The sequence below is a fragment of the Anolis carolinensis genome, chromosome 1 (assembly GCF_035594765.1).
Source record: "Anolis carolinensis isolate JA03-04 chromosome 1, rAnoCar3.1.pri, whole genome shotgun sequence".
Lineage (NCBI taxonomy): Eukaryota > Metazoa > Chordata > Lepidosauria > Squamata > Dactyloidae > Anolis > Anolis carolinensis.
The window spans coordinates 321,241,272-321,255,509 of record NC_085841.1 but is presented as its reverse complement, the minus strand read 5'-3'; positions in this window follow the sequence as shown (position 1 = coordinate 321,255,509).

Here is a 14,238-nt window from a genome sequence, read left to right as displayed (position 1 = left end):
TTGCCCACAAGTGTGCCAATTTTCATCCTGATATTCATAAAATGACAGAAAATTTTCCCCTTTGCCGCTGATGGAACAAATCTTAATGAAACAATTTTGAAGCTTTGGAGATTCAGATTACTAATTGGAACAGGACATACAGTAGAGTCTCACTTATCCAACATAAACGGGCCAGCAGAGCGTTGGATAAGCGAATATGTTGGATAATAAGGAGGGATTAAGGAAAAGCCTATTAAACATCAAATTAGGTTATGATTTTACAAATTAAGCACCAGAACATCATGTTATACAACAAATTTGACAGAAAAAGTAGTTCAATTCATGGTAATGCTATATAGTAATTACTGTATTTATGGATTTAGTACCAAAATATCATGATGCATTGAAAACATTGTCTACAAAAATGCGTTGGATAATCCAGAACGTTGGATAAGCGAGTGTTGGATAAGTGAGACTCTACTGTACTCTGAATCTGTACAAAACTAAGCAGGAGCCATCCAAATCTCTATAACAAATTATTAATTATTATTAATTTCAGCTGCCTTGCACACCTCTATTTGATACTAAGAGAAGGGGATGTTATGTCAGTAAGTTTTGAAGAGTAACTGACTTTTGATTAAGCTTAAGAAAGAGATGCAATTATAAGGAAAGTGTTTTTTCTTGCTAAAGTTAGAAAATTAGGAAATTAAAAAAACTTTTATAAGAATATAAACTATGAAAGGAATAATTACAGGATACAATTATATGCTGTTTTACTGATGAATGAGAAGCCAACTTTTAAAAATGGGATTTACAGTGTGTGTGTGTGTACACATACATACACATATATAGTGCAAAATCAATTGCAGGTGAATTTTATGCAGAGTACATCCTAAACTCTGAAGATTCTCATTAGTTCAGGAATCTTCTTGTCAGAGATTCTCAGCACACAAGAAAAATGTTTTTTTACCATTTTTGTTTTACATTCTTACATTGTAGAACAAAGTTCTAACTAATTTATACATACATATTTCAAGCCCTATAGCTCATCATCACCATCACCATTATTATAATATTTCTTTATTTTATGCCCATTATCCCCAATTTGAAACTGAAAATGATTTCCAAGACTTAAAACAAATATGGCCAAATATTTATATCATACAAAAAGAAAAAAAGTGTAATTCAATTATTTATACAATTAATACCAGTTTAAAGCATTACATAGGAAACAACAAACAAATTTAGAATTCAAGATATTGTACAAAGCTTTTCTCCACCCAAGCAGTCTTTAAATGCTTGCTGAAACAAAAAATAATTATCTGCCTATAAAAGGACATCAATGAGAATGCCAATGAAACTTCACTATTAAGCAGGTTCCAAAGGTTGAAAGCAGCTACCAAGAAGGTTTTCTCCTGTGTTCCCACCAGTTGTATTTGTGAGCATGGAAGAACAGAGAAAAGAACCTCCTCAGAAGATATCAAAATATGCACAGGGTCATATCAAAAATCAGATGACCAGTTCAGATGACCAAGATTCGAGCCAAATACGGCTTTATAGGTTGTAACCAACACTCTTAAGTTGTACTCAGAAACAGATTGGCAGCTAGTGGATGTTGTGTGGTTTATTTTAGTGAGTCCCATAGTGAGTCCCATTAACAATTTGGCTGCTGTTCTTTGGACCAATTGAAGTTTCTCAACACTTTTCAAAGGTAGCCCCACATAGAGTGCATTACAGTAATAAAAATAAGAGGCCTAGATTAGCTGTTGCCTTCCAGATGTTCAGCATAACTTCACTCATAAGGATGTGATGGCTGGAGATGATCAGGATGATCATCAGACTGTTGTTCATCCTAGTTTTCTATGCCTTTTTTCTTCTTTTCTCCTCTCTCCAACATTCTATAGACAAGGATTGGCATTATCAGTTTGCTATTTAACATGTTGCTCCTTGTGTTCACTGTTGTTCTTATAATCTATAGTCCACATTTCAGTTCTGCTATATAACCTCCAAGAAAACTCATAGTCTAAGTAAAGCAATAATCAAGTTTAACAGCCAACTGTAAAAAGACTGAACATCAAACAAATGGTAACAAAACGTTTAACAGAGACAGCAATAATGACAAAAAGGTTACAAAAGGATCAAAAATAAAATGTTTTTGCTGAGATTTTTATGTCCATCTTTATGAAGAGTTCACATGACAAACTGCAATCAGCTGGATAATATGACTGAGAAGACCATGTGCTTACCAACAACCCTGCATAGGGTGGGGGAGGATTTCATGTAAAAACCTATAACAGGTCCACATGGATATAAATAGTCATTTGGGATTATTTTTTCAGCAAAATTTCATGACTTCGGAAAATGTTAACTCCTTATGTGGAAAACACAATGTAGTTGTCAAGAATATCTTCAATTTAGCTTAATCCCTCTCCACCACCATAGAAGATGTTTTATAGTATGGATTGGGCTTCACAAAGATGTTCTCTCCCACTCTTAAGGCCCTTCCACACAGTCATATATCCCAGAATATCAAGGCAGAAAGTCCCACATTATCTGAATGTGGACTCAGATAACCCAGTTCAAAGCAGATATTGTGGGATTTTCTGCCTTGATATTCTGGAATAAAGGGTTGTGTGGAAGGGCTCTTAGGCCCTTCTTGATTTTAGGGTCTCTTTTCCTAAAGATTTTTCTCAAGGATTTTGGTGTTTTCTTTATTACTGGAACCGATATTTGTAAGTGAATTTGATGGCCCATAGATTTCTTTTCAGCATTGTTGAGATAGAAAGAAGCAAGAAAGCAATTCAAGCCAGTGCTTCTGAAGAAGCTTCCATTGTTTGTTTTCGCAATCAGCACAATCCTCTGGAGAAATCAAAGCCATTTTTTTAAGTGGAAACTTAAATACTACTGAGCATCTTTGGAATAGCAGAAATAGATTTTTGCTGAAGAAAGCAAATAATACATTGTGTAAGAATTTTACTAGTTGGAGAGAGAGAACAAAAGAACTGTACCAGTATTGTAGTAGTTGTCTCGTAATAACAAATGGGGCCCTATCGGTGTAAAGCATGTCTAGGTTGACACCTTGCCACTGGACTCTTGACACCACAAGAGGAAAATGTAATTTCTGGGATTTTGGATTCAGTATTTCTAGCACTTTTAGAGAAGTTTTCCCTTCTGCTGTGCATAGTTTGACAGGTGAGTGCAATCGCTTTTTATATCCAAACTGCACGCTGCTATGCCGACACAGACAATACACTAATTATAAAATACCTAGCTGCATGAACTGGTGAGATGGAGAATCTCCTGCCTATTCAAATGCATAGTTCTGAAGGAACATTGCAGCATCTAATTTGATTTCCCCCAGAGCAGTACATGATGTGTTATTTGATGCCCTTCAAAGGACACTATTAACCAAGCTATAAAGTGTCTGATTTTATTAGCTTTGCTGGGATTTTATCAGTTTGTAAATGTGTTATTTTCTCCATTTATTGTGCCTATGGGATCCTGAGATAAAGTGAGCTTCAACTTAATATGTTTTGGGAAAGTAACAATGGCCTTACTTTTAACACTCAATGCTGTGTTTGTGGTGACATTGAAGGTGGAGTCGTGAAAACTCTCATGTCAGGGCCATTTATCAAGGCAATTCCTCACTGCTATAAAACTTGGTTGTGACATTGGATTTAACAGTAGGGTTTTGTCTTAAATAGAACTGAGTGTTCCTGAGCTGTATAGCTAACAATTCCCAGTAACTGAATTACATGTAGTCAATAATGAGAAAATAGGTCAGACAGATGTTCAAAAAGAGACGAATGAGTGTGTGTTCCACGATCAAAGGATGTCTTATATACCTTTGGGGCTATTCCCTTCTTGGGTATGGAAGACTTTTAAAAACAATGCACTGTGTAGAATCTACTTTAATCAGCTCCTGTGATGGAAATCTTAGAGGACACACCAGTCATGAAACTGGGTGAGGATGTCATTGTCTCTCTCCAACAAGAAAAGTATATATATTATCTAAGTAGAGTGACACCTTGTGATTAAATGATATAATGATGCTACTCACATTGCATCATTTAGTAAATAACATATGCATTTTTCTCAGGGGTCAGCAAGTACTAGATTTTGTTGCAGTGTATTTTCAATGACAATTAAGAGCTTACTGGTAAGAATGGCACACCATGATACATTTTGAAAAACTTTTCAAAATAGCTAACAGGTATGAATTAGCGTCGATAGTTTAAATGTCCAGTTGAGTATTCCTATTTGAACATCAGGTTGCCTAAGTGCTGAATTACATTTACTAAATAAAGCATATCTATGTGTGACCGAAGGCTTTCATGGCTGGAATCACGGGGTTGTTGTGTGTTTTCTGGGCTTTATGGCCATGTTCCAGAAGTATTAGCTCCTGAAATTTAACCCACATCTATGGCAGGCATCCTCAGAGGTTGTGAGGTATATTGGAATATATACCTCACAACCTCTGAAGATGCCTGCCATAGATGTGGGCAAAACGTCAGGAGAGAATACTTCTGGAACATGGCCATATAGCCTGGAAATCACAAAGCATATCTATATTTATATTTTTTTAAAGTTAAACTATTTTAATCCAACATTTTATTTTCAAATGTACACTCACATAAAACAGCAAGAAAATAATAATTTCTGAATGCTAATGAGCACTTTTCTTTTTAAAACCATATGAAGAGCTACAGATCATTTACCTTATTATAGCCAACACTAACTTACAGAAGAAAACAAAATAATGAAGAGTAAACCTATAAGGAAATAAGGATGCAAATGACTTACATAAAACATTTATAGCAAATGGGATTCTAGTTAATGCTGTGAAAGTGTAATCCAAAAAGAAATTACACATGAAAAGGAATGCATATAAATTTCTTTACAGCCATAGCATTAATGCAACATCAAGATGGTGTAATCTTTCATTTATGTAGAAGGTTCTTAATATGAGGGAAGAGCCTCATAGCAACATTAGCAGAAATAGACATTGATGTAGAGGGCAGAACTGGGAAAGAGAAAACTCAAGAAATAGTCAGATGGGATGAAACAGGGTCATTTCATTCTCATATTACATTTCTGTGTGTATTGAAGCATTGATATACTGTGAAAATCCTCTTTTCATACTAGGTACATTGATTTCTCTGTATAATGCAGTTATGTACCATTTCTCCTTGAGCTTGTCTTGATGTACAGGAAAATGTAAATAATAGCCAAGCTAAACAATAAATGTTTTAAAGTCTTTAAAACAAGGAAGCACAATGGGCACAAAGCCACAAACAGCACAAGAAGCCAACATATTCCAGTAACAACCGAGAAAAAATGTGCATGTTTTCTCATTATCATTTTTCCTAAGACTGTCTAAAAGAAAGCCTGTTATAAATCAGATTCATACATATTAAAGCTTCCCCATGAACTGCATGGGTTAACTTTGAGATAGTCATAGCTTCTTAGTCTAGTCCTACTTCATGGGATAGTAAGAGTTAGAGTGGGGTATACAGTGCCTTCAACTCCAGAAGGTAAATTAAATAGAAGTAGCTGAAATGCATATAGCTGAAAAAAAACCCCCATGATTGCCAGAAATTGTTGATGTATTTTATTGAGACTTTGAATGGTACATGTATTAAAATCTTATAAACTTTCAGCTGGAAATAAGTCATACTGAACAAAGTGCGCCTGTAAGTAGATATGCATATGATTGTATTGTTAATCAGCTATCAGAATTTAAAAACTATCTAAAAACCTATATCTTCTGGCAGGTCTACCCAGCCAGTTGAAAGCATGAATGTTAAACTCATGTCATGTGATTTGGTCTCTATCCTGTGTAATTAATGTGTATTTTACAGAAATGTTTTGATTTGTATCTTTTATGAACTGAATTTTAATGTGTGTTTGTAGAATTTCCATATAGTATTTGTGTGTTTTTAACTGTGGTGTGACTCGAGCCATAGTGGGGGGGGGGGGGGCTTAACTGTTCCAATGATGCTGAGAGCTGTGCTGGCGGTAGTGTAATTACCAGCAGGTCCAACCAAGCCAGAGAGGTGTCAGCTGAGGAGTGAAACTAAGAGCACCTAACCCATTAGCATTATGGGGAAACAAACCAAAACAAAGTCTATACTGGCTCGGTCGTCAACCAGGATAAAAAGGACCACGGTGGATGCTGCCGATTCTGGACATTTATCAACAAGTGGGCTACAGAATCAAAATACAAATGAACAGACACAGAAGCAGCAGAAATATACAATTCCGGAAACCGCACAGTTATGAAATGCTATTACTAATCTGAACCTCAAAAGTGTGGCTACCAAAATGGATGCATCAACTGTGGAAGCAAGAGTACCCTGACTCACAGATAACAGAACCCTGACTGGCTGACCAACGAAGATTCATAATCAGAAACAAAGTGTTCAGTGAAGTTAAATTTGAAGAAATTCAGAAAATCTGCAAAGCAAATTACCATCAGACCACAGCACAGACAGCAGCAGAAACTCTAGCAACACTTGGAATGGTGGAACAGTTTGAACCAGAAGAAAGTGTGGAGCTTTTGCAAGAATTTGAAGAACCAGCACTTGAAACAATTGCTGAACCACCAGGAACCTTGACAGCAAGACAACAAGAGCTGAAGGATAAAATCATGGCTCATGCTACAGCAAATGCAGTAAGAAAGCGGCTCCCAACTCTAAAAACAGTGCCCAAGAGACACCTGGAGCCTCTCATGAAATATGTGAATACAGTATTCTCCACTGTCCAGATAACATCAATTGAACAAACAAACCAGTACAGCAATGATAGTAGCAGAAGAGCTTGGGCTCCTACAACCAAGACAGGCTCAAAGAAAATCGGCTGGAAAACCAAAGTGGAAGGTCAGGCTAGAGTTGAAAATCAAAAATCTTAGATCAGATGCAAGTAACCTCAAAAATTTAAAAGAGAAGAAACTGAAGAATGACAAAATTAAGCAATACCTGATCAGAAAGTACTGGTTGAACACCAGAAAACTTGAAGAAGCTTTGGAAATAGTGAAAGAACAAATTACAGCAACAGCCAGAAAAATCGAAAGATATGAAGCCAGAATAATCTAATACAGACAAAATCAGCTGTTTCAATCAAACCAAAGACGGTTCTACCAGAGTCTGAACCAAATTTATTTATTTATTTATTTACATCTTTTTTCCCCACCTTTCTCCCCGGGGGGACTCAAGGCGACTTACAATAAATAGGCAAAAATTCAATGCCTAAAAACAGTGTACGAAACAACAATTCATATAAAAACAGATACCATTACAAAATAAAATCATATTATATAAAATTTTAAACATAACCAAGATTAAAATCCATTCATCCAGAATCCTCAACATAAGTCTTGGTACAGGTCATGTAAACTCCATGTTCTCATTTATTAAAAGCTTGTGTGCACAACCATGTCTTTAAGGCTTTCCTGAAGCCTAGGAGAGTTGGTATCTGCCGTCTGTTGCTGGGGAGGGTGTTCCACAGCCGAGGAGCCACACCCGAGAAGGCCCTTTCCCTCGTTCCCACCAGCCGTATCTGCATTTTAGCATACTGACACTGCGAACATGTAAGTAGATAGTAACTACTATGCTTGGGTATGGAAAAAACCTTTGTGTTGTAACACTTAATATAGCATGCTTTGATATGTCTATTTTCACTTGGTCTATATAAATTATATCTTATATCTTATAAAAGAGCACAATACTAGACCATTTTCTTTTATCTCTTAAAGATATACTGAAGCAGAGCCAACAATATACAAATTGAGCAGAGCCAACAATATACAAATTAAAAACTATTTGCTGATTATCAATTGCCGCTTACCAGAAGAAGGACAACTGAAACTGGAGTAAACCCGGGAACCAGTAGTAAACGGACTATTTCAATCTACAGCCAGCTACTTAGGAACAGCATTCTGTTCTCCTAGCTGGGGAGCTATAAACAGCTCATTTTGACCTACAACTACTCAGAATCAACATCCATGCATAGTTTGTTCCCCAGACTTGGGATCTTACTCTTGATAAACTGAACTTACTTCCAATAGACTGTAATTTCAAGAGATATTGTATACACTTGATGTCATCAACACAGGATCTCAAAGAATCAAAAGAACTTTTGGTCAAGGTTTTTCTTCTATAAAAAGCTTTTCAATACATGTGAAGTCTTAAAAGATATATGAACAAATATTATTTTGCAAAGGTTGAATGTGTTTATACTATGTTGGTTGCCAAATCCAATTGGGGTCTTCAGAAACTGTTTAAATAGTGGAGACTACTTGATATGTTTTGACTCTAGTCCACATTTAAGCCTTGATGATTACAGTTTCCTTTAAACATTACAGTCTGGAAGATACTACTGTGTATTACAACAGTTGACTGTACTTACTATTATTTTCATTATTGTTGTTAACTCTCAGGTGAATATTGTATATACATGATGCTCTAAATTACATTTTGCATTTTATGTTTTGAACCTTTATAGTATTTGCTTATCTTTTTGACATAGAAAGAAGATAGCTCTGTACTCAGAGAGGTCTGACTATTTCTGTAGCCTTTCCATGATGCTCTAATATATACATACCTCTTTTATGTTTTGAACCTTTATAGTGTTCGCTTATCTCTTTGACATGGATTTTAGGATTACACTAAAAAGTAAATGTAGAACCTGAAAGCCTGGCATCAATAACCCACAGTATGGATTCTCCTAGGTATGTAGTAAACACTGCATTTTATTTTACTCATTTCACTTTTGAGGTAGAAAGCACTTGAACCCCCAAGTCCAAAAGTAGACAGGATCACAAGGAAAAGAAACTTGGAGAAAAATCATCTCAAATGTCTAACTATGTTTGAAAAGTAAACATCTGTTATATATCTATATCTATAATCTCCATACACACACGTGGCATGTACCTCTTGAAAATGTGAAGATACTTAGCAAGAGGGATCAGATTTGATTAACTTTAGAATTAGTGCCTAGTAGGCATGTGTGATCCATTAAAAATGGTTCAAAAGTCATTACAAAACCGGGGAGTGCTGGCATTTCATTTCTAAAGTGTTTCTAAAGTATAGTTAGTGAAAAATTAGTAGTTACTATAATGAAAGTAATGACATTTCATTACTATTTCATTATAGTAATTGCACATATTAATTACTATAATTGGATAAACTTTAGGGGCTCTTTTCTCCCTCATTTTTAAAACTATTGGAGTGAAACTTACCACAATGGTAGAACACATTTACCACTGTTAGCCCACCAAATTTCAGAATGTTTAACTTATCCATGGTGTTTTGGAGAATTTTGGGGGTACTCCTTGAATCAGCATTAAATCTGGAGGTCCAGGTATCTGCGGTGGCCAAGAGAGCTTTTACACAATTAAAACTTGTGCGCCAACTCCTACTATTTCTTGAGAAGCCAGATCTGGTCATGGTGATACATGCCACAGTTACATCCCATGTGGATTACTGTAATGTGCTCTACATGGTGCTGCCTTTGAAGAGTGTTTGGAAACAGCACTAAAGAGCTGCAGCCAGGTTGCTCCCTGAGTCTGGCAACAAGGAGTGGACAACCCTCCTATTGCAGCAGCTCCACTGGCTGTCAGTGTGTCTCTGGGCACAATTCAAAGTGCTGGATATGACCTTTAAAGCCCTAGGTGGCTCAGGTCCAAGCTATTTTGCTGACCACATGCCCTTGTATAAGCCTGCCCAGGACCTGAGATTTTCAGGAAAGGCTGTTCTCTTGATCCCACCTCAATCGCAAGCTTGGTTGGTGTAAACGAAAGAGGGGGTCTTCTCGGTGGTTACCCCTCAACCTTGGAACTCCTGGCCCAGGAAACCCAAAATACCCCCCTCCTTGGTGTCCTTCCAGTGTCAGGCAAAAACCTTTTTATTCAGGCAGGTTTTTTTTGTTTTTTGTTTTTTTAAAAAAGCTTAAAAGTTTTTAAGCTCAAGTCAGTGGGTGCTGTGGTTTTTAGTTCTGAATATATTTTTATGAATTTTAACTGTGATTTTTAATATCATTTATTTTAAAATCTGTTTTATTGTTTGTATTTTTTTAGATTTTAAATTGTATTGAAACGCTTTTAATGTAAGCTGCTTTGAGTCTCCTTGTGGAGAAAAAAAGCAGGGTATAAATAAACATAATAATAACAATTGTTGTTGTTGTTGTTGTTGTTGTTATATCTTGCATGTATACACTATACTTTAACAATCCAAAGGGGGCTAGTAGTTAGTAATTCCACTGAGTGGAACAATGGATTTTGACCACTGTGTATGGATCTAGGTCACTGTTCACTGTTCACCATTTGTTTTTGTTTTGTTTTTTAAATTCTATTACTGACTATGTGGCAGACTCTTATGATACAGAACTGAATTTCTGTATAAAAGAAAAAAGCAGATCTGTTTCAACTAAGTGTTAGATTTTAGGGGTCACAGCTATGTTAGCCAAGGGGATCGATGATCCTTCCATATGCTTCAGTTCCTCTGCTTCATAAGAGATCATAATCTTATATTTTACCTTGGAATGACTTCTGGCCATCAAAAGTTCTGTATGCCATAATATAACAGTCATTTTCTTCCAGTTGACTGAAGAGAAGCCATCACTTTCAGTAGAGCCAAAAGATCAATAGCAAAAAACATGGGAAATGTGCCATGCCTATTACAAGCTAGATGGGAGAACCAGCAATGTAAAATCTAAACTTGTTTCAGTTCTAAAAGTAGTTGTAAAACCACACAACACACCCACTGGGTGGAAATTAAGGAAGCCCATCTTGTCCTCTGGACTGCTGCATTTATTTATCCATAGTGGTTGATGTGTATTATTACTTCACTTGCTTGGTCATTATGTGTTTTATTGTATGCTATGCTTTAATTTATTATTTTATTTGATTGTCGTATCTTTGTTTTTAGCTTATTGATATGTGTTTTAAACTGTTATACTTTGTCTCTGTTTGGGCTGCGCCCCATATTAGCTGCCCCGAGTCCCTTCGGGGAGATGATGGTGGGATAGAAAAATAAAGTATTATTATTATTATTATTATTAATAATAATAATAATAATAATAATAATAATAATAATAATAATAACTCAGTTTACAACTGTGATTTATTCATACCTTTCTAAGAGAGAACTGACCAAAAGTAAGAAGCAAATACTAAATAAAGTCCTTTAAATGATATTTTAATGGTGTATTAAAATGTTGTGGTTCATGTTGCATAACTGTAGTCAATCATCAGTTTGACTATAATGCAGAAGGTCCAGATTTTTGTAAGTATCAAATTAATCTGAAGTAAACTGAGAAATCCCAGTTTACTCCAGATTAATCCAGGTTAACCTGAGGTATCATTTGGATGCCTCAGGTTAACCCGAGATGGGTTGTGGGTTTTGAGCCTGTGTAGAAGGGCCCTTAGTAGCAGTTCTCCATTTCTTGGATGTCTTGATTTGTTTCATAAACTTCTTTATATATTATCTGTGAGGTGAATTTAATTGAATCCCAGTTACTACTAGTGTATGAGAGAAAATGCAAACTGCTAGATTCTCTTTTCTTCCCCTTGCCCATAGGTTTCTTTAAAAATAATTTTAAAAGCTTTAGTTATTTTGACTGACACTGACTTGGGAATATAGAAATATGCTGAGAAAGGTCATTTAATCCTAATGAAACGGAGACCTAGAACTTTTCTCCTTTGAGATATCTTTATCTCATAAATTTCCCAGATCAATTTCAGACGAAAGAAGTTCAGATACATTTTAATATCCTCCAGATAAGCATATAAATCCAATTTTCTGAAGTTTTGCAATAGACTAGAAAAAAGGCTTTGAATTTACTTGGAATTACACAGATTGCAGGAAAGTCTTTAATGCTGTTATAACGGATATTTCTATGATGCTGTAAAGGTAAAGTTTAGTCAATTATTTTCATGAAAACTTTGTTTTGAACAAATATGCCCAAGGAACATTTGATATTTCTATTTTCTGATAAAATTCATTTTAAACTCAGTGCAAAAGTAAAAATGTGAGGTTGTAAACAAAAGGATTGCCTTAGTATTAATTCTCAATTATGTTTTTAATAGAAACAGTACAAATTACACAGATGCAAAAAAAGAAAAAGAAAGAAAGAATATTTGTCTCCTGCACTTTATATATTGTCTGTTTGGCTTGCTCTGCTCTTTCATTTGCTCAGCCTTTTAAACTGCAAGTTAACAACCAACATTTCTAACATTAATTGCAGAATTAGTGACCCTCTTCATGGTTCCACTTTAAGAGGCAAGGCAGATGAGATGCACTTCCCCAAAGAGCCCACCAATGACAGGTCCAAGGAGACTTGAGTGATTAGACAGTTTCTGGGTTTTGAAGATAAGTAGAACTATTTGAGGGGATCACCATTAGCATATAAAAATCTCCTTTTTGCCTACTTCATGTTCATAGGCCCCATCTAAACAGCCATGTAAAAAACAGATTATCTGCTTTAAACTGGATTATATGGTGGTATAGACTCATATAATCCAATTCAAATCAGATAATATGGATTATCTGATTTGATAATTTGGATTTTATGGCAGTGTAGATCCAGCCCAACAGACATGCATTGTGATCAAGATAGGACCAAAGTGAGGACTACCTCAGGCCCCTTCTATACTGCTATATAAAATCCAGATTATCTGCTTTGAACTGGATTATATGGCAGTGTAGACTTATATAACCAGTTCAAATCAGATAATGTGGATTGCGTGCTTTGATAATCTGGATTATATGGCAGTGTAGAAGTGGCCTTTGAAGCATTCGAAGCAAATCTATATGCCATATAATTCAGTTTCTGAGTCCAGATTACCTGTTTTGAACAAGATTATATGGCAGTTTAGACTCATATAATCCAGTTCAAGCAGATAATCTGGATTCAGAAACTGGATTATATGGAAGAGTAGATGGGATCATAGGGCCCTTCCAGACAGGCCCAAAATGCAGGATCTCTCTCGCTTTTTTACCGGAGGTGTCCAAAGTGAATTAATTAAACACCTCTAAAGATCCAGATCCTATGCTAAGGTCCAGGTCTTTAAAGGTGAGGGCCCTGTGGGGATTGACTTCTGGGATTGCTTTCACAGTCCTGTGGGTCAGTCCCCGCAGCCTTCCTGCTTCTTTGGATTCTGAAAAGTTTGGAGGAGCGAGATGTCACCCACCCTCTCCTTTCTAGCCCTCCATTTTATCCCCCAACTGGATGAGCTTGGGGGCAGTGAAGGGTCCTCTCTACAGTCCTCTGGGAACAAGAAAATGGTGCAGCAGGAGGTGGGGGAGGGATTTCCCTTCTCCTTCCCATCTCCTGATGCGTCATTTTCTTGTTCCCCTCTGGAACTGTAGAGAGGGGCCTCCACTGCCCACAGGCCCTCCAGATAGGTTTGGGGGACAAAATTGGAGGTTGGAGGGGGCTGGATAGCATCCCAGGTCAACCTTTTTTGATCTGGGATGCCATCTAGCCACTCCTCCCAGGAAAGCCTGGGGTTTGAGTGCCTGGTGGGGATTGCAACCTGAGAGGAAGGGGGTTGTTTTAACCCCCTTCCTCTCAGGTTTTAGTATAGTGTAGAAGGGCCCATAGTTATCAGCATCCTGAAATGTTTATTCCATTCTGTTACAGCCTTCAAAAGTGGATACACAATAAGGGAACTACCACTGGGCTGTGGGAACTATTTCTAAACGCTACAAACTTATTTATGGTGGACCTTTCAATTTTTTGAAAACAGATCCCTTTGGGAGAGCAGGTGAGGTCAAACTGAAATCACCAATAGGAGGCTTCCAGTGACAGAGTCCCAGCAGAGAATAAGGGGCTGATAGTGATTCTCCCAGCAGATGTCTTGAGTTCCATGGTCCACAGTATATGTGTTAGCTGATTTTGTTAAGAAAATAAAATTGTTGCCCAATAATATCCACATTTATATCTCCTGCCTTCATTCCTAGTGTAGGGAGAAAGGAGAATGTGCTGTCATGAAAAGCTCCTCCTCCTCGGGGTGCTAGAAAATGTTGTACAGCCTGAAATGGTAGTACAATTTCTCTTTGATAGAAAGCATGTGCATGCAGTTAGAGTTTTCTTATAGGAACTCCATTAGAGACATAAATGCTGTCTTAAAGGCATTAAGCTAAGCTAGGCTAAGCTGGAACTGGAGAAAAGTGAAGATAATAGAAATAATGTTTTGTAGAAGTGAAATGATAAAGAATAGGTGGAGAGAACAGGTGGAGTGATTCATAATGATGCCAG